Below are 26,872 nucleotides of genomic sequence, written 5' to 3' on the forward strand. Positions count from 1 at the left end.
TTTCCTGATAAGCAAACTATAAGTTGGTCTTGATTAGTAATGAAAGTTTCCAGTTCTATAATGTACAATATGTTGAAACATCTTTATTTCATTTTGAGCTTTAGCAGAAGAATTACTTTTAGTGGAGTTCTAAACTCTATTACGAATGTAGGTACCTGGGAGGGATGGTATACATTTCAAGACCTTAAAAGAGATAACTCACTTACTCTGATTAGTTTTTTGAAGAAAAATTGAACTAGGATAGGATTTGTAATTAAATTATGAGATTTTACCAAAAGTAGTTCCAGTCAATGATTTAATGGCACACCTTTGTATAGAGCTGGTCTTCAGCTCCCAGCTCAGTGGCTGCACTGTATTGATTTTTTTAACATGGTTTCTATGGCACTGCTATTATTCTGGGTTGTGTGTAGAAGGAATTTTCCCTTTCCCCTTCCTTTTACAGGAAGTTTGGTGTTGTCATTACTGTTAGTTGACTTATCCTCCTGAATATGTCCATCAGATTAATTGTCTATTTATATTTTCCCTGGTAAATTGGCAAATTCTGGAAAGGGAATTTTTTGAAGTCTTCAGGATTGTCTGCACTGGAACTTGAAGGAGATGCTGGGAGGAAGAAACAGTGTTTATAGTATTCGTGATAGGTAGGAGTTCACAAGAAGCCACTGATGGTTTCTTTCTTTTTCACTTGTTTCTTACTTACTTTTGGGGGCAAGTGTATCTCAAAGTCTCTGCTGCTTAGTGTGCAATTGTAGACCCCTACAATTGTGCCCAAAAGAAGCGTCCAAAGAGATTACCTGTGCCTGGCTCATGTGTATTTTTGATATTTACAACAGTGTAGCCTTTCCCAGTTGCAGTATCAAATGCTCTGATCTTCAATCAGTAGAGAGTTTTGCCCCATAATCTGTTCTTGTACTGCTTCATTGTTCTGTGCTCTTAAAAATGTACTGGAATCTTTCTCTGAAGTTGTCAGAATTTGCCAGAAAAGTTACCTTGTGCATCAAGAAACAAGGTAGTGTCCAACACAGTAGCTGTGATCAGCTTCTTAGTTGACATGGCATGTTAAAAATGGGTGTGAGATAGGGATGAAGCTGATGTCACATTCTCATGTGGTTAGTTAGCAAAGTAGCTGCACATTGTTAGAAAAATAATTGTACAAAACTTGATATCATGCTATTACATGCTGCAAAATCAGCAGGAAATGTGGTGCACTTTATTTTTTGTAGTGGATCTTGCACATATGATTTGGAAGAAAATGTTTCTTAGAATTAAAGATAAGGTAGAAAAATAAAGGCTAAAAACCTTGAAATGTATTACTCAAATGTATCATTTGTTAATAATAATGTAGAGAGTTCTGGTTCTACTGATAAGTTTGTAAGTTTTATTTGAGCCATAAATTACAGCAAATTTTTATGATTTTACTACATGTTTTTTTTTTTTTCTTTTTAACATTTCTTCATCCAACAAAAACATCTCTTCTGTTCTGGGTTCAAAGCAAGGGGAGATCTCTGCCTTGAATTATAGTTACAATATGGAATTGTCTTCATGCACCTGATAAATACAAGTTAGTCCCAGCAGATAAAGGCAGTTTTCCTCTACCGTCTTCTGAATGTTCTTCCAAAAATCCTAAGTTTTGAGGAACTGACCTGTTTCTAGGCATCTGACTTGTTTGTACGAGTTTGTGGATATCATTATTTCTTGTGTTTGATTTTTCATTGCAAGAAGTCTCTCTTGTAAGTCATCAGGCTCAAGTTTTGGTGGGATATGTGATTGTGTTTGACTCTTTGTTAGCCTTATTGGGCTGGTTTGCCATCAGAAGCAGTTCCTGTTACGCAAGCCTGGCAGTGATTTTTCTACCTTTCTTGTCTGAATTTCTTTAGGGATTTCATATAGGAAAGCTAGTAATTTGGCTGGCTCCTGGTGATGCTAGAACACTGTGAAGATGGAGTTTGCTCCTGGCAAGTATTTCTCACGGGAGCATTATTCTTTTTCTCTTACAAGAAAGCTTTGAAATATTTCCATTTGAGAAAGCTGTGGACTGAAATGCACTTTCCAAATTTCACTGGTGCTTGTTTTGTCTGGAAAAGTAAGTGAAATCTCAAAGCTTGCTTCAGATGTGTGTATTCAATTTTGTGACTTGGTTTATTTGTTCAGTATAATAACAGACTTAAAAATATGTCAAGGAGAGCACTAGGTGACAGGTGAAAAGTAAATACATCAAGTAGCCTGAATTTATATTCTCTGCTTGCAAATGGACTGAAGTATTTTTACACCAATTTTACAAAGTGCCCCATATTTCTGCCCTCCATTATTAAGTTCTCTAATAAATAGGAAATTTGTAAAAAAAAAATAAATTCCCTTCTGGTGATAATACCCACCATCATAAATATTAGACAGTTCAGATTATTAGAGATGCTTTGTAATTTGTTCAGAAGTTCAGTCTCCAAGAGACAGTGGCTTTGGACTGTATCTTTGCAAAGTCTTGAGGAGAGCCATTGGTGTGTGTTTTTCTGGACTTACTGAATTTCAGACCAGAGAGGAAATTGAGGAGAGAGATTTTGCAGTCCAAATTATTGAAATCTGTGGGCTTTTCACCACTACCTTGGCTAAGTTTCCTTTTGAATCATCAGCAGACTTCAATAGAGGTATGCAAATACTTTGTGTTAGAAGCCCCCTGTGGCTGTTGTTCTTGGTTCATAAGATGCATTCCTGGAGTATTGATATTAAGACTGGTACTCTTCTGGACACTCAACTCATCTTCAAAATTACTTTATACTCTCAAGTTTCCTCATTAGTTGTAGCCTAGTTCTCTCATGGCTGTATCCCTGCAAGAGGAGCAGATGATAATGTCATAATTACTTTGCAGTAGTTAGAGAAAAAAAGAAATTGTTTTGTGAGGTTTCTCTAAACCTTGCTTATAAAACGCAAATTATATTTTGAGTGTATATTTAGGTATAAGCATTTGTCAGAGAGTCAAGGATCCAATTAACTTGATCTTTTTGTGGCATTCTCTAGTTTTAATTTCTCTACAGTGCTAAGATCTTATCCTCTTTAAGTAGGTTTAACATGTGAATCTTCCTATTTTTCAATCCTCTGTTTCTTACAGCAGGTAAAGAGAGGCTTTCACCCTGAAGTCAAATCCTGCCTCCTTTACATAAAAAGAATGAAATGCCTCAGAAAGTCTTTATGCTTGTAATGAATAATTGGAATGAGATAGGAGTCTCAGTTTCGTCATTCATCTACATATCAGAAAGAATAGCAGCTCCACTTTCTGCTCAGGCAACTCTTCTGTGGAAGTAACTCTGCTCACCTCCTTTGCTCAGGAAATATTTGTCTCTGGTTTATATAATTAATAGGTCCATTTCTCATTTTCTTCAGGAAGTGTAGGAAAACTGCTTCTGCTGGAGAAGTAGGAGAAAATAGTTTTGACAGGATTTTTCAAAGAAGCCAGAGAGACTTATTCACACGAGGTAACAGAAAGGCCAGGCATTTGGCATAGGCTCCATTCCATCTTTCTGTGTTGAGCAATCTTGGCTGCACAGGTTTACATTTGAAATGAAAATCACAGGATGGCTGAGATTGAAAAGCACCTCTGAAGGTCATCTGGACCAAACTCACCCTGCTCAAGCAGAATCACCTAGGGCCTGTATCCCAGGATCATGTCCAGATGGCTTCTGAAAATCTCCAAGGATGGATATTCTGCATCCTCCTTGGGCAACCTGTGTCAATTCTCAGGCACCCTCACAGTAAGAAAAAATGTTTCCTGCTGTTCAGAGGTACCTTCCTGTATTCCATTTGGTGCCCATTGCCTCCTGTTCTGTCACTGGGCACCACTGAAAAGTGCCTGGCTCTGTCCTCTTTGCACCCTGCCTTCAGGTGTTTATACACATTGGCAATATCTCCCTGAGCTGTCTCATCTCCAGCTGGCTCTTGAAATTTTTCTAATGTGAGCTGGTGCTTTATTGTTGTTCTGATGTGTTCTTCAGGAAGACCCAAAACATTTAATGTAAAGCACATATTTGGCTTTTACTTCATAAGACATGAATTTTGTACTGCTTGATATAGCTAAATTAACATTTTCATTAGGCAAAAACTAGCAATTTCAGTGTTGATATGCATCTTTTTAATGTGTTCTCCAAACTTAAAGGTGACTGATCTGGATCAGACCAAAAACCCAAGTCCTGTAGCTTTGTGTCCTGCCCCAATAGCCAGAGACTGGGGCAGAGTATCAGAGAAAGGTAGATGTAGAATCATCCTTTGCTGACTTAGGATTTTTCTGTCCCAGGGGTCTGTGGTTCAGACATTGTCCAAGTGAAGGGCAATACCCTCTCGGCCTGGACAGAGGTGTTTTGCCTTAGTTTTTCACTCAAAAGCTTGCAGAACAGATTAATGATTACCTAATTCATTTGGTGCAAGGGCCATTTTCTATTTATAGTTTTCCTTGCCTGGTGTATGCTTTTCCCTGACATCCATGATGGATGTTGATGCTTTGTGGCACTTTTAGTCACAAGTTCAAGCAGCATGAGTTCCTCTTGTGTTTTCTGCAAGGCTCCATACTGCCTGCATGAGAGCACATGGGATAGCTTCTGTGAAAGTCCTCTCTTTTCTGCTCTCTACCCAGTGACAAGAAGCATGATGGGAATACTCTTTTCACAGGCTCGGGGTGGAAATCAGAAAAAAAGAAAAAAGAGGAGGAGGAAGGCTAGGGATGCTGACAATTAGCTGAATCGATGTTTGCATGGCTATTTCTGCTCTTTTCTGAGGACTATTTTTCTATATGTCAATATAGTTGCATTTCTAGACATCTGATCACATCTAGAACCACATACAGCTTTTCTTCTGTCATTCCTAATTAGTAGGTGGGACACTATTTTGTGTGTCATTAGGTGTGACACTACTTTGTGTCCAGGAATGAACATGTAGCAGGCCTGACTGGTTTTCTGATGGCTGTCTTTGACCATGTTACATAAACCTTCAAGCAGGAATGTGCTTTCAAAGCAAATCTCCAGAAAGGGGCCCTTCCCTGCTTGCCAGGCAGTGGACTGATACTTGTTCTTGTCAGCTCTTGTGGAGACCTTGCCATGGCTTGGCAGCAAAATAAATACAGCTGCAGGGTCAATGAAAATTAGTGGGAGCATATAGTGGGTGGTGACCTGGGATGATCTTGACTGAGTGGCTCACAGTTGCAGAGGAGTTGGCTCTGTGCTGTCCGGCTTTGTGCTGCATTTAGGTAATATTCCTCATGGCTTTCCTGCCTCTGTGGCAGACCAGGTATTATCAGGCCCCTTACAGGCAGCATAAACTGGGTATCACCTGCTCTGCCTAATCCAGCCAAGCCAAGGCACGACGCAGCTTCATTCAGCCTGATCCAAAATGGTGCTGCTGGCGATACCACAGATGTGACACCACACTGTTTAGGTTCTCTCCTATACCTCTGCCCTTTTCTCATGTGCCTCCTTGTTGTGAAGTTACTTAAGTGAATCCAAACACCAAATAAAGCATTTGGGAAATTAAAATATAATCACTTTGAACAGTGGGATTCTTGTTGGACTATAGGCTTGATGGGAGTCGGTGCAAAGGAAAAAAGAGGCAAGGGAAAAGCTTTTGGCAAGTGTCACTTCGAGGAGGAAATAAAAGGGGTTTCTTTGTTTATTATATCTGTGTTTTATCCAAGCACAGTGGCATGAAGATCATTTGCAGTAAAGTGATTTTTCTCATCATAATTAGAGATGTCTCCAGACTGCCCCACCACATCACTGCTGTATTTCACTTGGATAATTTCCCTTCCAGTATCTGGTCTGTCTCTGCATTTATGTAAATCAAATATTTCATTTGAATACTGCAGCTCAGGATGGTCTTTCTCAGCCTAAATGCCACTGACATTACCATGGAGGTTAAAATATTTACTTAAGTATAGACAAAGTTCCGTTACTTGCCATGATTTTCCAGTTTTGGGGAGGGGAAAACCCTTCCAGGTTTGACATCTCTGTATTGTGCAGAGTTGTTAAAAAGGCTGCCGATGAGTAGATGCATGGTAATGATGAAAAGGAGTGCATTTGGAATTCAACATAGATGGCAGAAAATGCAGGATGTCAGAGAAGCCATATATTAAAGGGAATTTGAATTGGAAACTGAATCCCAACCTGCCACTGGGGGCATTTTGATCATTTTGATTTATTAAACTTTTATAACAGCATTCAGACAAGGCTGAATTAAAACGCTTACTCTTGGGTGGTTTATGGTACACAAGTCATCATGCTAGTGAAGTCTCGCCATGATCAATGTAGAGTTAATTTAAGTTGCTTTTTTAATGCAGGTGCACCTGTGTGCTTTAGTAGGTATTTAAAAATCTAACAGTGCTCTAATGCAGAATCACTTAACAAAAATACAAAATGAAGCCACACTGACATTTATTTTCAGCTGCATTTGCGTGAATCTTGCTATTAAATTGTAGTTGAACTGCAGGAAAACAAACTGCATATATATTCCTATACCAATTTTATATATTGATAAATGTACACACATTATAAAATAGCTAGCAATGAAAATATAGCCATTTCCTTGAAAACAGGTCAAACTGCTAAAGACATAGGTGCTTGCATTGTACCATTCTGGCCATCTCTCATCCTCAGCAGCTGTACGTTGTCTCAGTGAGCACCGTCCCTGCAATAAAAAGAAATCAATTACTATTAGAGTGGCACTGCAGGTTAAAGGCATTACAGGTTCACACTCAGTTTTGCAGCAAGGAGATGATACTTCTCTGCAAATGGGGAATGATGCAAAAGATGGATGAGACAGAGTTCAAGGAGCAGCACTGTGAGGGTCTGGCACTATCATTCCAAGCTGTCTCAGAGACATGATGGATGATTCAGTGGCAAGAAGCAATAATACCTGATGATGAGAGATTCGTCTCCAGATCTTAAGTCCACTGCATGCTGTCTACCTTTTGGTGTTGTAGCGGCATAATAATTCCTGATGTCTTATGAGGAGCTAAACTATTGTACTTAAGCAGCTAATTTGGAATGTTGAATTTAGTAACCCAGATTTGTTGCCAGCTTCTAGGAAAGCAGGCAGCATATCAAACACTCCTGCACATGGTGAATTTAATTACCTCTTATTTATGTGTGGTACCTGTTGACAGGATCTTGTAAGCTGTGCTAATACGGTAGGTAATTTGTTACCTCCAGAAATCACTTTCTATGTGCCCTCTGATCATTATCATGAAACATGATAAATGATCTAGCCCATGAGGTGTAAGTGAAAATGAAATGGATAATTTGATTCTATGTCTAAATTGTTGCTGGAGAAGTTGTTGCAATTATAATGGAATTTATCTCATAAAAATATGCTTTGCAATGTGCCAGTGACCTTTAATCATCTTGGCTGGGGAGTTATTTGAAGATAATTTTAAGGAGATTACAAAAAGTTTGCTCACAGTACTTTGGATAGAAATTTTTTTTTCTTTCCTAAAGATTTTTAAATATTTGTCTGTTTAATAATTCATATTGCAGGATTTTTCTGCAGTGTAAACTGCTGGAATGTTTGCAGAATTATGTAGAAAGTAGTGAGAAACATATCTGCCTCTCCTGAAGAAGAGGGAAGCTAAGCTACATGCAGAAAGATAGATTTCTTCCTGCTGAGATGCAGTGTTGAATTTGGATGTGTTGGTTTACTAGAGAGCTTGTCATTGAGATTGATATGGAGCTGCTAACAGGCATGTCTTGGAGAACATTTAAGGAGTGTTACAAGGAAAATGAATGTGTTTCTCTCCCCTGTTCCCCAGCTATGTTCACAGTGCTAATGGCAGAGTCTGTGTCCTACTTCCTTCATGAGGAAGGATGACACTGTTGCATTTGGACTGATATTGGAATTCTCGTCTCTTCCCAAATTTTTTAGTGGTTTTTATTTCTTTATAAACTTCTTTGTTTCCAGGACCTCATATATAACAATTCATATAGTTATTCTGTGTCCATTTTCTTAGCCTTTTGGCATGCCTTCTACTACCAAACACTTTGAGTGTACCATCCTAGTTGATGTCTGTATGTGGTAAAAAGTAAAATTTTTATTTTTCTGAATTCTTTACTATTAAATAAAAGAGAAAATTTCTCTTGATGGGTTTGGAGACTAAACAGAGACAAAACTCAGGGAACAGTGTTAGGAAAAGTGAGAGCACTTTTTTAGGAATTAAAAATTTCTTATAATTGACTTATATTAGAAACCTTACAGACTAATGAGAATGGTCAGTAGGGATGGAAGGGAAAAGCCTCTCAACAGTCAATTTAATGTTATATTTTTCTGTCAGAAAAGGAGGATGAAAGTACAAAAAAATCACAGAATGATAGAATTTTCAAGGTTCGAGACCATCAAATCCAACCATCAACTCAGCACTACCTCTGTAACCCCAAACCATCGCTCAGTGCCAGATCCAGACACCTTTTAATCACCTCCAGGGATTGTGACTCTACCTCTTTCACGGGCCACCTATTCTAATGCCTTAAGGCCATTTCCTCTGGTCCTCTAACTACAGGCACAGCAGGAGAGATCAGTCCCCACCTCACAGCAGGAGAGATCAGTCCCCACCTCACAGCAAACGCCTTTCAGGGAGTGGTAGAGAGTGATGAGGTCTCCTGTGAGCTTCCTCTTCTCTGGACTAAACAAACCCAGCTTCCTCAGCTGATCCTCATAAGACATGTTTTCTTGACCTTTCATGAACCTGGTTGCCCTTCTCTGAACACACTCCCGAATCAATGTGGTCTGAAAGGTAGACATTGCATAGTGTTAGTTCAAGGCTTATAAAGCTGAGATAATTTTCAATGAATTCTAATTTTATTAATAATGATTGCTCTAAATTTGCTTGAATTGGTTAATTTGAATAAATAAATGCCAGGAAAAATACTTTGCTCAATTTAGAGATTTTGTCTGGAATTTTCCATAATTAATGAATTATAAGGTAAATTAATTTGAACTTTACTTGAATGTGCCAAGCATCTTACAGTTTGTGGAATCTAGATGAATCTTTTATTCTAGTTTTTCAATATTTATATTAACTTTTTGCTCCTTGTGCCTATCTGGTGGTAGATGCTGTAAGCCTTATGGAACTTCACCTGTTTGTGGACACAAGGTAGAATACTACAAAGCGCCAATGCCATATGTGTTTTTAGTAAAGCTATCTTACTTTAGTAAACTGGCTTACTCATTTCCTGAGAAAATCAAGAACAGTATATTGTATTGTTTACCTGACCTATTTCACCATCCAATCAGGATTAAGTCTAAAAATATTTTTTTCTGTTTCACATTTTAAGATAAATTTGCAGTTCTGAGTTTATGTGAAAATCTCAGCTTTATTCTTATATTGACATCCTCACGGTAACATAAGTTGTGTTTTTTAACAACTGGAGATATAAAGGCTAATGCTTTTGAAGGGAGATGGGGTAAACTAGATGTTTCTCTTTGGCTTAAAAATTGAAATTGAAGTCTCATGACTTTTAATGTGTGCTTTGAACTTTACTCTGACTTTGAATTGTGTTGACGGCAGTTGGAAATGTCTTGACTAATGATTTATTCTTCAACTTTCTGCTTCTCTTGGACTGGACAACATGCATGTCCTAGAAAAAACAAGATACATTTAGTGTGATCAAGCTTGTGATCTATGGGCTGCATCACCAGCCACTGCAATATTTTCCCCTTCTTTTTATTGGAGATAGAAAGGAGCAGCTGTTTGGCAGTGTATGAAGCACAGCTCATTTTAGCAGCTGGACATTTTCAGTTGCAGGATGGTTTGTTGTTTTCCTTTGGTTTAATATGTGATACTGAGACACAGTTCCTGCTTTGAATGCATGCAGCATGATACTTGGCCACCTTAGTGCACTGAAGAGGAGAAGACATCTGAAAGTTCTCACAAATATAGCTTGCTGCAATCCTTGCTTTTGCCAATGCCCTCTCTGGTGGTTATTTTTTGTTTTGATTTTTTTTGGGGGGGGGGTTTGTTTTGTTTGTTTGTTTGGTTTTTTTTCCTATTTTGCACCTCTGGACTTTCTGCAATGTGATTTACGTTTGCCATCTTTTGTTGGTTGCTACTTCTATCAGTGGAGCAGAGAAAATGCTGCCCAGTAGAATGTGCCAATAAATGACAATGAGGTAATTGAAAGCTGATAAAACTATCTGTTTTACTAGAAAGAATAGCTCCTTTTCCATAAGGTTTTGTAAAGGAGATAGAATTGGACACTTCAAGAAAAAAATTGGACTGTGTCTGTATTCTGGCTGGCTGCAGACATGTTTAAGATGTATTTTGAGTTTAGGCTTACAGACTTCTTTCCTGAGATTTGTCTTTGTGTTATGTGGGAAGCTGCCTCCACCTTTTAATTTTTATTTTTTGTTGCTCAAGTTCTTTATCTTCAGCTATCTCCTAATGCCATTTTAGGAATATGTTTGACCTTCCTCTTGCGTTTTTCTTTCAACGCGGCTGCCTAAAGAAATATGTAATTAGTTTTATTTTTCCTGGGAACACCTCCAATATCTATTTGACCTCCAACTAGGTATGTGGACTATGCAACACAAAGGATTGCGCTCTAGTGACGTTTCTTTCCCCTTCAAATTACTGTCATTATCAGTGACATTTTCCCAACTAGAAACACAATGATCCTCAATTTTTTTTACTTTCAATTGTTCCAGGAAGAGCTTTAGCCTCTTCTTTGAACAATATTATAAGAGGTTAAAGAACTGATAGAGAGAACACAGGCTGGCTTTTTATTCAGGCCAGATGAAGTGATGGTTTCAAGAAGTTGACTAAGCAACTTTCTGGAGCTGAAGACAGATAAGAATGGTTTAGTTAATGTTTTGTTTTGTCCAGATCTTGCTTCCCTTTACCAAAACAAACCCTAAAGCAGGAATTTAGTGGTGTGTCAGTTCTTCCAGGTTGGAACAAAAAATTTTTTAGAAATATGTCATGAATGGAGGACAACATTCTTGCTCTGAAATTGGATGTTTTGTACAGGTGCTATTGCTTGCATTATAAAAAATGGAGGGGACAGGCAGGGGAAAGTGTGTACCAAACAGAACGTGCAAACAGTCACCTTATTAAGGAGACTATCCCCTAAGACATTTGCATCATTAGGACTTCTGATAATTAAGATGAACTATATTTCAGTAAGAAGACAGCCTTCTGGCCAACTGACTAAGCAGATGCCAAGTGGAAGCAAATGATGCTAAGTTGAGCTCTCAGGCAATTAACGGAAATTAATGGACCAGGTATCTGCAGTCTGTTTCCTGTGTGCATCAGTTCAGTGTCCTTGCCCTTCCTGCACTTCCAGCTCTGATGACTTTCAGGGGTTTAGCACCTGAGGTTTCCTTATCAAAATTTGCTGGGATTTATCACCTGCTTAGCAGAACTCACAGTATTCCTCTGGTGGATTAAAGATTTCACAGGATTCTGGAATTTTAATTAGTTGAGTGGGAATAATTTTGCTGTTCTTCAATGACAAGAATCCTGTTTTGATTCATAGCATAATGTTACAGAGGAAGCCTTCTAGAGGGACTTGCACTGAGTAAAGAGCTGAAACCTGTCACTCACCATTTGGTCTGGTTTCAACCTCATTTCTAAAAAATGCATCTCCATATTGCCATAATTTATTGAAGCTTCCTAATCTGTGAAGGAATGTCTTGCATGCCCTGGTTTTGACTGATTCTGTGCCTCATGATCAGATTCATGCACCAATTATTTATTTGTTGGATCCTTCCTTAAATGTAGGTATGGGCAATGTCTTTTAATGTGTGACAGCATCTGATGTTACAGCAGAGGCAACAAAAAACATGGTCCTGCCTCTCTTTTCTCTCTCCTACTTCCTGTGACTTGTTATTTCCTCTTCTTTTACCTCAGAAGCATGCTTGGCCCTCTCTCTAGCAAGCTGGCTGGAGAGCTGAATTTAAAAAAAACCCCAACAACCTGACACTGCTGAAAGAAGTGGATGTTTTTGTGTCAGACTAGTTTACAAGTAGTAGAACCACAGGTCTGGAAAAGATGAATAGACCAGAGAAGAGGTGGTGGTTCACTCCGCATGATGATGTGGTCATTTTGGGTTGGCTTAGATATAATGTTAAACTGCATCCTCAGCCTGCTTTGCAGGTGGATTACACTGTGCTGCAAAAATCTTCGTGCCCACAGGGAATTGTGGCGTGGAATGGTTCCTGAGATAAATGGTGTTGTCTTGGGGGTTTTCTTTGGTAGCAGCTTCCTTGTATGAACATGCCTTTAGAGGAGTTGATATAACAGAAAGGGGCTGACAGGAGATACAAGCATGTTCCCTCAAGCCCACATTATCTTGTCATAGCTGACGAGATAACCAGATAGCAGAATGATAGGCCTTAATGTAATAGGCCTGAATAGAAAAACCAGCAGTAAACCTCATCTTTGCGTATGGGAAAAAAACCAGCTGGACTTGGGAAGGAAAAGGAAGAAATTGACTAGAAAAAAAGAAAGGTAAACAAAAAGGAAAAGAAAGATAAAATATTTTTCTTGAATTGGACATTTGGTTTAATTTCACAATGCTAATTAGTCCATTTTAAAAATAAATACAATAGCACTTGGAGTGGCTTTTCAACAATATACTAATGAAGTAAGATACTATGATTTGTACAGGTGTAATTAAAGCATGGGAAAGCAAACATTTCAGTGTAGTTGTTTTATCAGCAGTATTAAATGAATTATAAGATAGACAGCTATGCACGCATCACTGTGCTGCTCTGAAAAGTATTTGAAATTTTCACCCAAAGAAAAAAAGCAGAGCCAAAATGCATTCTTGTAAAAGGATTTGTTGAATCTAAATTAAAAAATATTCTTCCACTGAAGAAAAAGTGACTGATTGCAATATTGGAAGTAATTCAAGTTTCTTGAAAGGACTTTTAAAAGGAATGAGGCAACCAGAGGGCAATGTAAGGTGTCATAGTTCATAGAAAAGACAATACAAAGGCAAAAATAGTGTACTGAATAGCAAAAGATTATGAAATTGGGTGAGAAAAATGCCATGAGGACTCATAGGTGGAATAACAGGTGTTTTGTGGCTTTTTAATGATTGATTATTATATGGTGTAAATGGGGCATGAAGAGAAACGCTTCATTAAATAACTTGAGAAAAATTAGGCAACACAGCAAAGGGAAAATGTTTTGGTCTCTTTAGTGCTTTTAAAGGGTACTTTGAGCTTCAGCAATGCTATTGGCCTGCTTCCATTACCCATTTTTTTGAAGAGAAAGAAATGATAGACTATTCAGGCCAAGAAAAGGATAAACACCACAGAGTTAGAATACTTACCTTGGGGGGGAAGTACAGGTAAGTATTCTAACTGCTTGGGAAACAAAGGCAAACAGCAGGGCAAAACATTTAACTTTGGCAGGAGAGGCTGTGTAGAAAAGTGGTAGATTTTTCTTAAGGTATTTTAATGGTTGTAAGCCCCAGTATTACTCATGGATTGGCCTGCAATGAGAAGAATTGAGGGAGTTCAAATGAGCTATTTTACTTGCTGACTGTGTTTACCTTTGCTGATCATTTTCCCCACACATTAAAGCGATAATGGGATATGAAAAAAAAAACTTCATGTGTGTAGAATGACTTAATGAAGGTACAGCATAATTATGGTCTTCTTACTGCATCTATATTATGTTAACCATTCAAAGATGTAAATCAACGAAAAATTAATCTCTTTTCCATTGGTTAGCTTTAGCTCTACTAAGTAGCTTTTATTTTAAAACCTACAGCTCTCCATTCAAGCCTCAGGAAAAAAAAATGAAATATTGATAATTTATAATAAAATGTGAAGGAAATGTGACCATACAGCCATGCACCATCTACACTCTGAAAGAAGAGGATAGTTGAATCATTAGTAGCTCTGTGCAGAGGGCACTCATCTATATGGATTACATGGACCAAAGTCTATGGGTTATTTCCAATATTGTCCAATATTCAATGAGTAGCTTGACAGCTAGCAGCAGTTTCTTGTCTTTTTTACTTCTAGAGAACATGATAGTGACTTCAGAAAACATTGCTGTTGGACCAAAATCTTTTTAATGTATAGGTTTAGGGAGAGATGCAAGAATGAGAGAGGCACTCCATATATCACTGAGCATCTAGCAATCTATAGGTTAAGATTTATTGAGCCAGAGACTATATCAGTGAATCATGTGTGTAATATCTATGACAAACCTTCAACAAATTTGTCAAATAATTTCTGGGCTTGTATTTTTGCTCAGTTGGGAGCAATAAGTTCCCATAGTTAGCTCTGGCTATTAATGGAGGAACGTACTTCCCTCCGAAGCTGCTGTGTATTTTCACTCCAAGAAACAGCAAGCCATTCCATATTAATCAATTTCATGCCACTTGTCATTTCATAAACATCTAGCATGTATTCCTTCAGTCATGATTCTTTCATGTTGAGTGTTGCAGATTGATTAAATATCTCCACATAGAAAGTTGTCCTAGGTCTTCAACAACTTCTGTTTGGCCTTTTCTGTGTCTTCTAGCTCATCTGGCAAGAGATAGGAAGACCAGACCTATACAGTTTATTTTAGATGACAGAACATTATGGGTTTCCACAGTCTCACAAGCTCTTATGCTTTTTTTTTTTGTGTTCTGTTCCTAATAATCACCGATATACTATCTTTTTGTCTGAATTGAAGTGACATGGTCTTCAAATTCCCAACAGAAAAATATTATTCCTATCTGATTATACTGATTTAGACTCCATTAGGGATTCATAAGGCTCAGTGCACTGCTTTGTATTTATCAGCTTTGACTTCATTTGCTATTTTATTTCTTAATTCTGCAGCATCTTAAGGAAAACAAGAAAAGCTGGATGTGACTATTCACAAAATACAGCAGATAAGGCTATTGCTGCTTTAATTGGAGCCATCACTAAAACCCCATGTTTTCTTACTGCATTGTAGGCAGACATATGAGTTAGTGAACGTTTAGAGAAATGATTCAGCCTCAAAAGGAGGGTTGTAGAGACTCCTGGGAATATCTGAACCTTTAGGGTAAGGTGCTATCCTTGGAAATGGAAAATCTCTGCACAAATTCTGACTCCACTCAGACAAGAGGAATGGATGTGGAATGTCCTTATGCTGAGAGATTGAGTGTCTTCTCTATAATCACGAATTATATTCTGAATGCCCCCTTTTTAATCTAGTGCCTTACATGCAACTAGGCTGAAAAATCAAAAAGCCATTTTGGAAATACTAATTTAAATGTTTTTTCTTGCAGCTATTTTCTGAATTTGGATGAACTTTTTAGTCTTAACTTTTTAATCTTTTTTTTTCACACATACACACACACACCCTTTCCTCCCCATAAAGAAATGCAGTCTTAACCTCAGCCTTTCTAGCCCATTTCCCTCCAAAGGAGAAAGATTTTTTTTTTTTTTTTTTTTTTTTGGTGCATATGGAGTATTCTGTTTTAAATTTACAAGTCACTGTACTTGGAAGGTGTAAAATGTGTGTGCGTGAGATTGGTTTGTGGCACATCTATATTGTTGACTGTAAGCAAAGTTAACTATTATAGGTTATAAGTTAACTAAAATAGGTTTCCTGTACTTGTGTGGCCCTGAGAAAGGGATTATTTGAACACTGGAAAAAAGCCAGAATTGACTTCATGCTTAGGATTGCCTAGCCCCTGAATTTTCACTGGCTGAATGAAGTACTAAGGAGAAGGATTTGCACCCTGAGAATGTGCCTCAGAAGTTGGGAAAAGAGGCTGTGCCAACTGGAAAGAACTTAGAGATACAAATCTTGCTGACCACTGACTTCTTGGTACAGTGACAAGGAACTTAGAGTAAAATTCTAGTGAATTTTGGAAAGAAAAACACTATGTTAAATGAAAAGGAGAAGGTTTAGGGGATTTTTTTAACTGTTAAAATGCTGTGTTGTGCTTCTTATGCTTGGAAAAACGTTATGTGCATCTATTCTGAATGTTTCTGTAAGCCCAGCTTGCCTTTCCATTCATTACATGTTGGGGAGGAAGGTAATGAGTCAGTGAAGATTTTCTTGAGAGCAGGCAAGATTATATGTAATGAGAGGTAGAAGCCTAAATAGAGTTCAGTGGGGCAGCTTCACCATTCCTCTGAGTTGACAAAACTGCTTCTTTTATGCCCCAAACACACATTTATCAGAGGGATAGCAAGTCCCATGAGAGAAAGTTTCCTGGTGCTTGCAGTCATTTAAAAGCAAACAAACCAGCCAAGTTCTTCGAAGAACACACACACATTAGAAATTTCAGGAAGAACTTCAGAATTCAGCAGGAAGAATCTTGACTTTCCTTGTCTTCATCACAAACAGTATTTAAAATTTCTGAAAAAGCATTCCCAGCTTTGGTTACTGGGGCCAACAGAGCTTGCTGATAAAATTACACAAAAAAAATTTTTCCCATGATGGCATGCTTTTGTTATCAACATTTATGTAAAATGCAAGGACTGCTTTAAGGTATTACTGCTATCTGTTTAACTGGTAATATGGTGACAACTAATTTATTTTTGTCTTCAAATCTTTTGTAATGTGCTCCTAGGTGCTTGGTTCAACATGCAGAATCAACAAAACCCCCAGCCTTCAACAAGGTATTACATTTACCCATATGCACAGGCATATGGGTAAATGTAATAAACAATATGGGTTACTTGTGCAATCTTTGAAGGTAGCAATTTCCACAATGGTGCTTATTATTATAAACTATATTATTACCAGTGGATCTTGTATTTGTAGTGAAAAGCTGTACTGTACAATTTCTACTCTTCTTATTATTTCTGTAGAGTTGTTGATTTTGTTTGCCTTTCTTTTGTTAATACACAAGGCTGGTTCCAGAACTTTCAGTATGCCAGCCCAACTTAAGTAGATGTTGGTTAGTATCATATTCAAGAATGAAAATATGCAGTAGCAGAATAAGAAGCTGTGTATTTTTGTTAAGTTTGCCCATTAAAGAAATTGTAAGATAGTTCAGAATGGTTAAAATAAGAGAGCAAAGAGAGGGTTTTTTCTCAAACTGACTGTTTGTGTCAATTGAAATAAGATCCAAAAATTAGATTCTTTTGCTCTACTCAGGGAGTTTCTATTCCAGATTCATATTGATACTTTGAAACTTTTTTGCAACAAAACAAAGATAACAGGCTTTTATCAACTCATATGAAATCATAATATCTCATAAAGGTCTTATTCACATGCAGAACTGGTGGGGTTTTCTGTTATGATGTGTTTTTCTAGAAATTTCTTTCAGACTTTTCATCACACTCAGAATCCATTTGGCAATGGGGTGAATGGCAGCTGCATTGTTACCCTCATTTCACAGGTATTTCTTTACATCTGTCCAGCTGTTGTGGCAAGGGTGATAGTTACTTTTGGCCACGTGTATCCCCCTGCCCCTTTCTGAGGCTGGCTTTCATGGTAAAAGCAGATATAGTAGCCAGCACCTTCTTAAAAGGTAGTCTCAATCCTTGCCTTCCCTTTTCCCCTTTCTCAAACACAAAGTTGAACTTGTGTTTCTGACATTGGCTTTTGTCTGAAAGCAACTGGAAGTTGCTGCAAGAACCTAGGAAAGCAGGGAAACTTCCATGTCCAGCCCTGCAAGATCATTTGTAAACCTAAACCTCTGTGAATGTAGTGTAGAGGAGTGACACTGTAAGCACCACTGATGGTGGGAAGTGGAGGAGTAGGGTTGCAAGCTCTGCATCATGTTAAATGATGAGTATTTCACATCTGTGAGGTAAAACTGTGATGTAAAAACCGTTTTGGTTTCTGTTGGTTCATTGCATAGATTGAGGGAAGTGTCTCAGTGCCTCCTAAAATTAGTCCCCTTCTCTGTCATTCCAGTGGGTTGCCTTCTGGCATTTTTGGCAAGAAATATTTGGACATGCTGTAATAAGAAATGTGAAGACATTGCTGGTGGGAACATCTATATGTGTCTTAGAAAAGATTATGAATAGAAAGAGAGCTAGAAAACAGCCCCTCAAAAATAAGTTTGCCCAAAAGTGGTGATGAATTCTGTCATTCCTCCCTGCATATTTGCATAGGCTGAGCACACACAAAATCTCTCTACATAATCATTAATGTGTAACCCTTACATTACCTTCCTTTGATGGTAGTATTCAAGTGCTGACAGAAAGTTTTTACCATATGTGAAATGGGATACCTGAGAAAGAACTTTGCAGAATGCCCTGCAAGTCTGAAGGGGAAGGTTTTCTATTCATCTCTGCCCCCTGTACATTTTTAAGGTCTTGCCTTAATAATAAGTGTGTGACCTCTCCCTCTCCCCACCTCTGTGCATCAATTATTTAACTCATGGTTTCAGTTAATGGCTACAGTAAAATCAGTCTCATCTCTTACATGCTTACGTTTCTTAAGTAACTGCTATTAAATACAACTGTAAATGCTTGGAAGCCAAAGCCATGCCAGCTCATCTGCAGGTACTTTTGACTTCAGTACCCTTCTGGTACAAGGTTATGTACATTGCATTTATGGAGCATGATCCAGTTTTGAGTCCTGTCTCACAATGCTACTGTCCCAACAGCGCTTGACACATTTTTTCTCATTCATTTAAAAGGCATGCAGAAGAGCTGCAAAATTGTTTTGGTGGTACTGGCTTGTGACTTCCAAAATAAGGCATACAGGAGAATTCCTGGACAGGAGTGCTGTCTGAGTGAATTTTTTAGCTTTCAGGTTTAATAGATAGGTAGAGCTAGTGAAGGATAAATCTGTGTTGTTCCCCCCACCCCCCCACCCCCCTTTTTATTTTTATCTACTTATTGATTTATTTTTGCTTCACTGAATTCTATTGAAATGCTCTGGTTTTGTTGCAGGTGTTTGCATTTTTTGAGTTTGATTATAAATATGTCATTCTAACTTTTGTCTGTTGGAAAGTTTCTATATTTGGGTTGTTTAGGCAGTAAACGGAGTGTGTGAGCATGACTAAAGCATCCACAGATATAAGAATAATGCAAAAATCTTCACAATCTCAACAGGACCAGTTCAGACTTTAAATAAAAATTAAAATAATCCAAGTACTCAGAAAAGAAATATATTCCCATCACATGTTGCAACCACCATGTGAAAGAAAATTTTGGAGTCTCTAAAACAATATTTTGTTTTTCTTCAATCATTCTTTCTGTAATCTCTAGTTTTATTCCTTTTCACCATTGACAGCATGTGGATGTGCATGCAATCACAGTATTGTCAAATTGCAAAGCCTTGTAGAGTTGAGAGTAATTCTTTCTTGGGAAGAACCAATTTTGAAGAAGGTATTAAACTTTGTTCTCAACCTGCTGGATCCTGACAATAAAGCAGATAAAATATTTCTTTCCAGCAGTAATCTCAACATTGACATCTCGAGGGCATTACTGATACATGTGGATAATGAAGTCGTTGTAATCAAGTCTTTGCTGGAGACATTTCTACAGCTGAGTCATTTAAGCTGACTGATTTTCTTTTTCCTATTTAAAATTTGAATGTCTTCTCATTACAGGCACCTCTTTTTCTTACATTTATTCATTGTTCCTCTAGGAGTGTGCTGTATCTGTGCCTTTACACAATGCAGTCCTTTTGACAAAATGTGTCATAATCTTCTAATTGATTCCCATAGTAACATAGCCTACTATCATTCAAAAACTAGGCATGTATCCTGATCATAATTGTTTAGAGAGATGACATATTCCAATTTTTAGACAGACTTTTTTTTAACATATGAGCTGGACATGTTCTTAACCTTGTTTACACTTTCTGCTGACAATGCTAAAGCTGCACACTGTTCCTTTATTTTAAAGGAAGATAATAAAATGAGTGCGGTGGTGTTTCAAATCAAGGTGAATAAAATGCCACAGTGATGCATAGGATATAACATCACTATGCAGAAGTTAGCAGTTTTTGCTGCTGAAATAATTCCTATTTCAGCACTTTAGATGGTCACTAACTGCCACGTCACCTAAATTAAATATATTTTAGCTGCGTGAGCTTGGAGACTGTGTCGTATCTACGACACAAACTTTATATATTGGGTGCTCAAAGCTAAAACAGTAGCTAAAAGTGAGCTTGTGACATACTATTCCTGTTTGCAGACCCCAAATTAGAGATATTATGTTGAAATATGTCAGTACCCTACCTAAGCCAGTATTGTGAGCTCACTGTTCAGTTTGCCATTTCTGTTTGTTGCTGTTTCTTTCTCCAGTGACTGATTCTCTAGGTAGTTAACTGGAATTTCAATGTTATAGATATTTATTTTAAATGTTTATTTAAAATTGATCCTTTCAGTTTTTCCATTTCAAGTAATAAAAGACAATGAAAATGGTCCTGCAAACTCTCTGAAGAGAGTTGGATAAATCACTTGATACCACCTGGTCACTAAGCCATTACTTAGAATGAGTTCTTTTGTTCCAGACAACTAACTCTCTTAATTAAAATGTAACATTTTGTAGGTGTTGTGTCTCAACCTCTGGACTAGCAGCTAGTGCCAAATACTCTGCAGTTGAGATAAATTCTATTTTAAAGTCACAGAAATAATTTTCTGAAGTCACAGAAATAAAGTCTGCATAAGTGAAATTAAAAAGAAAAAAAGAGTTTGAGGAAAACCTTTATAGCAGAATCGTAGATCATGAGCTGTTTTAAGTTTCTTCATGCAGCCACCATCACTTATGGTCACAGGACAGCAGCTGAGAGAAGTTGGAATTAGTTTTTGATTGTGTTGGAGTTTGGTTTTGTTTTGGCTTTGGATTTTTTTGTTGTACTGTTTTGTTTTAATTTTTTTAAAATAAAGGCAGACCTGTAGCTACATGGAACACTTTACTGCAAAAGCCTTCTGATTTCTACATGAAGAAGTCATTCTGTGGTGTAATATATCAAAGTTAGTTATTTTTATGAAAAAGTCTGCCTTCTCATCAGTACAGTGCCTTCTCCAAGCTAGCTGTAGAAGACAAAGATGGGAGCAATAGAAACTTTCCTATCAGAAAAAAAAAAAAATTGACAATCTACAATTGTTAACAATGTAGAAAATGGGTTAAAATGAGTAAAACTTGATAAACAGAGAGGTGTTTTTGTCCACTGAGAGGAAAAAAGGAAAAGAAACAAATACATGTATTAAGAAAATGGTAAATGAGTTTATGAACAAATAGAAAAGCCAGTTGATGTCTTGGGGAATTATTAATTAAATGGCCAAGACTTGTGAGAGCTCCAGAGGACTTGCAGCTGGTTGGGTCTTTATTTTGTTAATTCCTCAGCAGTATTTGGCCTTGCAGTAGTGGGTGATTGTAAAACTTTTCTGAGGTGTGAGTTATTTTGAGGGCTGCAGATGGTTTAAGAAAGCGTGCCTTCCTGCAGCCTCTGCAATGTGTCCTGCCCAGCAGTCGAGCTCATCCTCCTTTATTCTGACGTTTTTCAGATGCATTGTGTCTCTTGGGCAGGAGTAATCTATGGCGCTGATGTACGGTATGTCTGGCTGAGAATAAGCTTGTGCTTGTTCTTCCCCTTTGTCACAAGAATAAGGTGGGCTGCTGAGGCGCGAAAAGCAAGTACCACTATGTGGTGTGCAGGCAAGGATCTCGTTAACTAAGTCCCTCATGGCAGCATTTCTCACCTAAGGCTGGCTGTGTGTCTGCACCTATGAATTGGGTAGTTAACATTGTCCTGATATAATTTTGTTTATCAGACTTTCCTTGTGAAGTCTGATTAGTGGTTAGGTCTTGGGGCAATGTAGACCTAGAGTTGTGTTTTCAGTAATGCTGAAAAAGAAAATATGCCGCATTCTTTGTTTTTTCACTTTGAGGTTTTTTCCCAGTCTTTTTTCATCTCCTGATTTTCAGAAGGCAAGGAGAGTGCTCATCTCCCATTACTGAACTGTCCTCAATGGGTTTGCACAAACTATCTGAGGCGTATTTTGTCTTGCATGAGTTATTCAGCAAAGCCACTAAGGACCAAAGGAATCATTAGAGATGGAGCATATAGGGAGATAGCTGTGAGCGTAGTCTGTCATGCACAGAAAGACAAAACTTAAGATCTTGTTGGAAATTTAAAAATAAACTGCAGAGTGACTGCAGTTTATTTTTTTTCTGTGACTTGAAGGTTCATGCTGCTCATCAGGTCTGTGCTTTCAGCTTGGCATCCTTCAGTCCTCTGCTTTTTAACTGAGCAGAAGAATTTCCTATCAGGCAAGTAGTGTTTTGTGTAATGCTTTTCCCTTAGTTGGCAAAGTCCCCCGTTTATGTTAATACACCTTGTACTGGTGCTGAGGGGTGGCAGGTCTTGTCAGGCTGCTATCAGTGTAGATGACAGCCAGGTGTCCTTGCAGATAGGCCAAGTACAAAATAAACTTATTTGTCTTAAATTCTGATTTTTTTTTTTTCCCTGTCAGAGCAGTACTTCCTTACAATTTTGCAGAGCTGAATGAAATATTTCTAGTCTGTATTAAAGATATGACACATGCAGAATGATTTTTGCAAAAATAAAATAAAAACCAAAAAACAAAGTCTTTGCTCTCAAAGCCTCGGTGGTTTGTTTTTATTTTCAAACCTTTCACAATTCATTTTGTCACCACCTACATGACTGCATATTTTCTTTCAGTTATACTTCTTTGGAGCCGTAGGTATGAGAAACATCTTCTGTTTTCTCCCCAGCTTAAAATTAAGACAATGCAGATTTTTCTACTGTTATTGTTCTTCAGTTACTGTTCTCATTGTTCCATTGTGGCTTAATACTCTTTTTGAATTTGAGTTTTTGGTCATACTTCTTGTTAATTCTTTTTTTCTGCTGGATTAACCAGCTTTTCAGACCAAGAATGTTGTTTCCCTGCTAGTACTTGACTGCCATAACTTTTTCTTCTAAATGTCATTCATGTTCTCCAAATTTTAAACAAATATTTCTACTTCTTCTGTTTTTCCATGCTTTTTAAAACACATCACTCTCTAGAGCAGTATGTAATCTTCCAGAACACAAAGAGTACTGAAGCAGTGCAGGTCTTGACAGGAACTGGCAGCCTGCTTCCCCATGCCCTTCTGCCCCCATGCCATGGGTCTTGTGATGCAGCTTTGCCACGGTATCTCCATGTGAATCTGGAGCCCAGTGCAGAAGCACGCTTCTCCACAGGTCCAGCTCCTGGCAAGCAGGGATTGAGCCCTTACCCCTCTATGCCTTGGGTGTCTCACATTGCCTGGGTGTCCCACACCTGGGGCCCCTGGCTCCACAGGGCTTCCTATGGCAAAATTTGTGCTCCAACAAGGCATAGTCAGTATGGGTCAGGCACTGAACTTCAGCTGAATTCAACTAGAAAACCAGAGAGCTTGTAAAAAATATGAAGACATGCTTAAACAGCTTTGCAAGAAATTTCCCTAGAAGAGGAAGTGAGTTAGGTGGGAGCTGAGTCAGTCTTGAGTCATTTGTGGAGACATTTTGCTGTAATCCCTAGAACATCCAGTATTAGCTGTATTTACATGATTTAATATTTTTGTTTCTTTGAATTATGACAAATTTTAAAGGAACTTTGTATTTTGGTTGACCTACTTTCTTAATATTTATGGTGTAATTAAAAAATCAATTTTAGTTTCTGGGGAGGTGAAGCTGATGTTGGTCTTCCTATAATGAATGAATGCTTTTTTATACTTGTAAAAATTAAACTTTTTGTGATTACCCTTGTTATGTGCATTGGGTTAAGCAGTTAATGCTCATCAGCATACCAAGTATATGGCGTGGTGTGAGACATCACAGAGCAAGATGAACATGCTGTCACCAGAGGGAAGGAACAGTGTGTGCATGAGTGGAGGGGACTTGCAAGCTATCACTGCCCAGCATCAGTGTGTGCAGGTCCTGTACAAGGCACAAGTGCAGGATGAGAGTGGATGAAGGCACGCACCTGCTCTGAGTGTTTGGGCTATGGGCTGACCAGCCCTCTCCTCCCCACCTCTCCAAACCCTTCTGCTGTCTAGCAAGAGTGTCTTGTGAGTGGTACATGTTATGCTCAGCAAAACACGGCTCTTGTAAATAAGATGTGAAAATAAGATTTTAACAGACATGCATCCAGTATCAGCCTTTCCTCCAAAATGGAACAACATGTAGGATTCTGGTTTACTTTTATTTTTTGCTTTGAACTGATCATTAACAGTATACAATTGCCAGCAAGATACAAATGAAACTGCCTTCCTTTGTTTTTAATTTAGGAAGTGTTTAATCTTGGAAGGCAATGTAGTATAGTGTGCATATGTGGCTTGAGAGTATTGGAAATGTTATGTATATTAGTCACTATACAAATAGCACTAATGACCTTTTCTGGTTGCTTTTTCTGCTTGTGAATGTGTAATTATTTGCATACAATGTTTCATATTAAAAATATGACACAACAACTTAACTGTAGGAAGACTGGTAGAGGAGGTTGAAGTTGCATGCTTATTCTAGTCATTGGTGCCTAAACATCACACTATGTTTAATATACAATGTCATATACATACTCATGTGAGCATAATGTACTGCTAGTAGCTCAGCAGAATGAGAACTTAGTACTGATGAAATGTCAGTCTTAATTTTTTATTACCTTAGCTGTGGGCATTTTATGTCAAAACCAGAGCTGACCAAATATTGCAACATGCTATGCATGAAAACACTTTCATTTATTTAATATCTTACAGATGTACAAGTGGTCTTTTAATATAGTCTTTCTGAGATGTTAGTGGCTGTGAAAACTAGAAGGATGCAATCAGATTTAACACCTTTATACACTGGCTAAAACTATAGTCAGAAATTGAGTTGATAATTAAACTGGTTTCATTGGATAAGGAATCTTAAATTTTGTGCTTAGCAAAGGAAGAAATGAAACTCACCATTGCAGGGTCTTTGATCAAACTTTTTAGTCTATCTTAAATATCTATTAAAACTGTGATTCTACTGATAAGTTAAACCATCTATGGATTGAAATATTTTTCCAGAGGTTATGGTTTAGAACATTATGGCTTTTCACAGAGAGTTCATGGCTGAGGAAAGGGGAACTGAGCTCAAGGAAAATTGATTGCTCGGAATACTGTGTGCCTTAACCATATCTCCTCATAGTAATTGAGGAAGGTTGGTTCTTTTTGGCATAAATAAGGGGCACAGCTCTCCTGTTGGGTTGGAATGATCAAGGCAAGGGGAGTGTGGAGGGACATCACCGTGCTGCCTCGCCTGGCTTTGGGTCTGGGTGGCTGGAAGCCACAAAATGCATCTGAGATGGGGCCACCTCCCTTGGAGCACATTGACAGGGCCAGGCAGGAGGAGAGCTGCTGTGGTGGGTACCTGGTGAGCCTCAACTTCCTGCAATTCTGCCTCTAATCCAGGCTCTTAACATCTAAGCCATCACTTGGCTAGGCTGAAGCTGAGTTTTTATGTTGTTTTCAGCCAGAACAAACTTCTGAGAGGGTGATTTTCTTTAGGGTACCTTTTCATGCATCTCCTCTTATTTTTCATGCCTCATGTAAGAGGTTTTTCATTTTTGGCAGGCTGTCTTCTCAGGGCACTCTGAAACTGGATTATTTACTACAGGTAGACCCAGATTGCTGGGGCAAAAAAAACCCAACAACATATACTTCCTTGAAGGATTTAAATTACATTTTAAAACTCACTGAAAGAAAAGTATTGTTGATATGTGTGGTATTTTATATGAGAATGGTGACCAAAACATTAATAATGGCTTTGTTCTATCTTTTTTAGCTATCAATGGCAATTTTTAAACTGTAGAAGTTTCAGGCTGCTGTATATACAAAAGGAAATTGTGATTTCAAATTTTAATTGGAGATGTGGTTATAGAATAATGAATGGGAATAATTAATAGAAAGCTAATTGGGTAACATCAGAAAAGTTTATCCTGGTATATTGAGATTGCATGCTTCAGTTGATACTTAGTGTACTTTTGGGATTTCTGCTTGCACCTCACCTCTGGTTCTGATAGTGTATTATATTATGAAGAATATTAATAATGCTGCAGAACAATTACTTGTTCATTTGCTAACTGATTAAAATTCATGCATAATTTATTGGAACTGGGAGAGACTTTATAAATAAGTCTCCTTGGCCTCATGAGCTTAAAAACAAAATGCGTATGCTAATATAAGAATGTGCTTTACTTCTTAACATAAAAACTTAATAGGCAATGCCCTCATTAATGTGAGGTTTTATTTGTGATAATCCAGCTCTTAATCAAAGTGTATACTTCTAAACATAGCCATATGTTTTAGAAGTTTATAACTTGGAGTTGGTAGTGCATCATGCTCATCAGTGATGATGTTTTCTGCTGTAATATACACTGACCTTAGAATACATTAGTTGGACATTTAATATGTTAGCTCCACAGCAAATAAACTGCCCTCATTATGGCCTGTTGCATTTCTGAGCTTTGATGCAGGTAAGGATCTAAATTAATTCATAAGCAAGCACATACATTGCCAAAGAAGGGTAAAAGGTTAATAATTAATTGAGGTACTTTTTATAGTTTTATATATCCTAAAGCAAAAATGGAAACACTTGGAGCACTCACCTTTCACTCCGGAAGGAAAAAATCAGGTCCCATTAGAGCCACTATGGCATGGCTACAGACTCCCTGGTCTCCAAACTGAGTGGTTTGAGAAGGAGCTAATTTAGAAAAATGCCCTCAAGATATGTGCCAAAATCTGGGAAACTTATTTGCTTATAGAGCTGGTAAAAATACTATTTGGAGCAAGCTGTGATACCTGGAAGGGAAGCAGGCAGAACCAGGGGCTGAACTTCATTACGCAGGGAGGATGGGATGTCAGAGGAGGTCCAGCACTCCCCACCATGTGTTCTGTCATTGACACTGGTGGCATCATCCCTGGGAGGCAGAATACGTACAATACATCTGTGTCTTAACTTCTGTTGTGTAGAATGTAAGGGTCC

The 26,872-nt window shown here is 37.9% G+C and overlaps 1 protein-coding gene across 5 annotated transcripts in view; it reads left to right on the top strand.

Moving 5' to 3' along the window:
* Positions 1-26,872, top strand: part of PTPRK (protein tyrosine phosphatase receptor type K) — a 296,457-nt gene that overhangs the window by 107,764 nt on the left and 161,821 nt on the right. The window lies entirely within an intron of this gene.

Source organism: Melozone crissalis, unplaced genomic scaffold, assembly GCF_028551555.1.
Source record: "Melozone crissalis strain CALT ecotype California unplaced genomic scaffold, PUWL_Pcris_2 ptg000027l_1, whole genome shotgun sequence".
Taxonomy (NCBI): domain Eukaryota; kingdom Metazoa; phylum Chordata; class Aves; order Passeriformes; family Passerellidae; genus Melozone; species Melozone crissalis.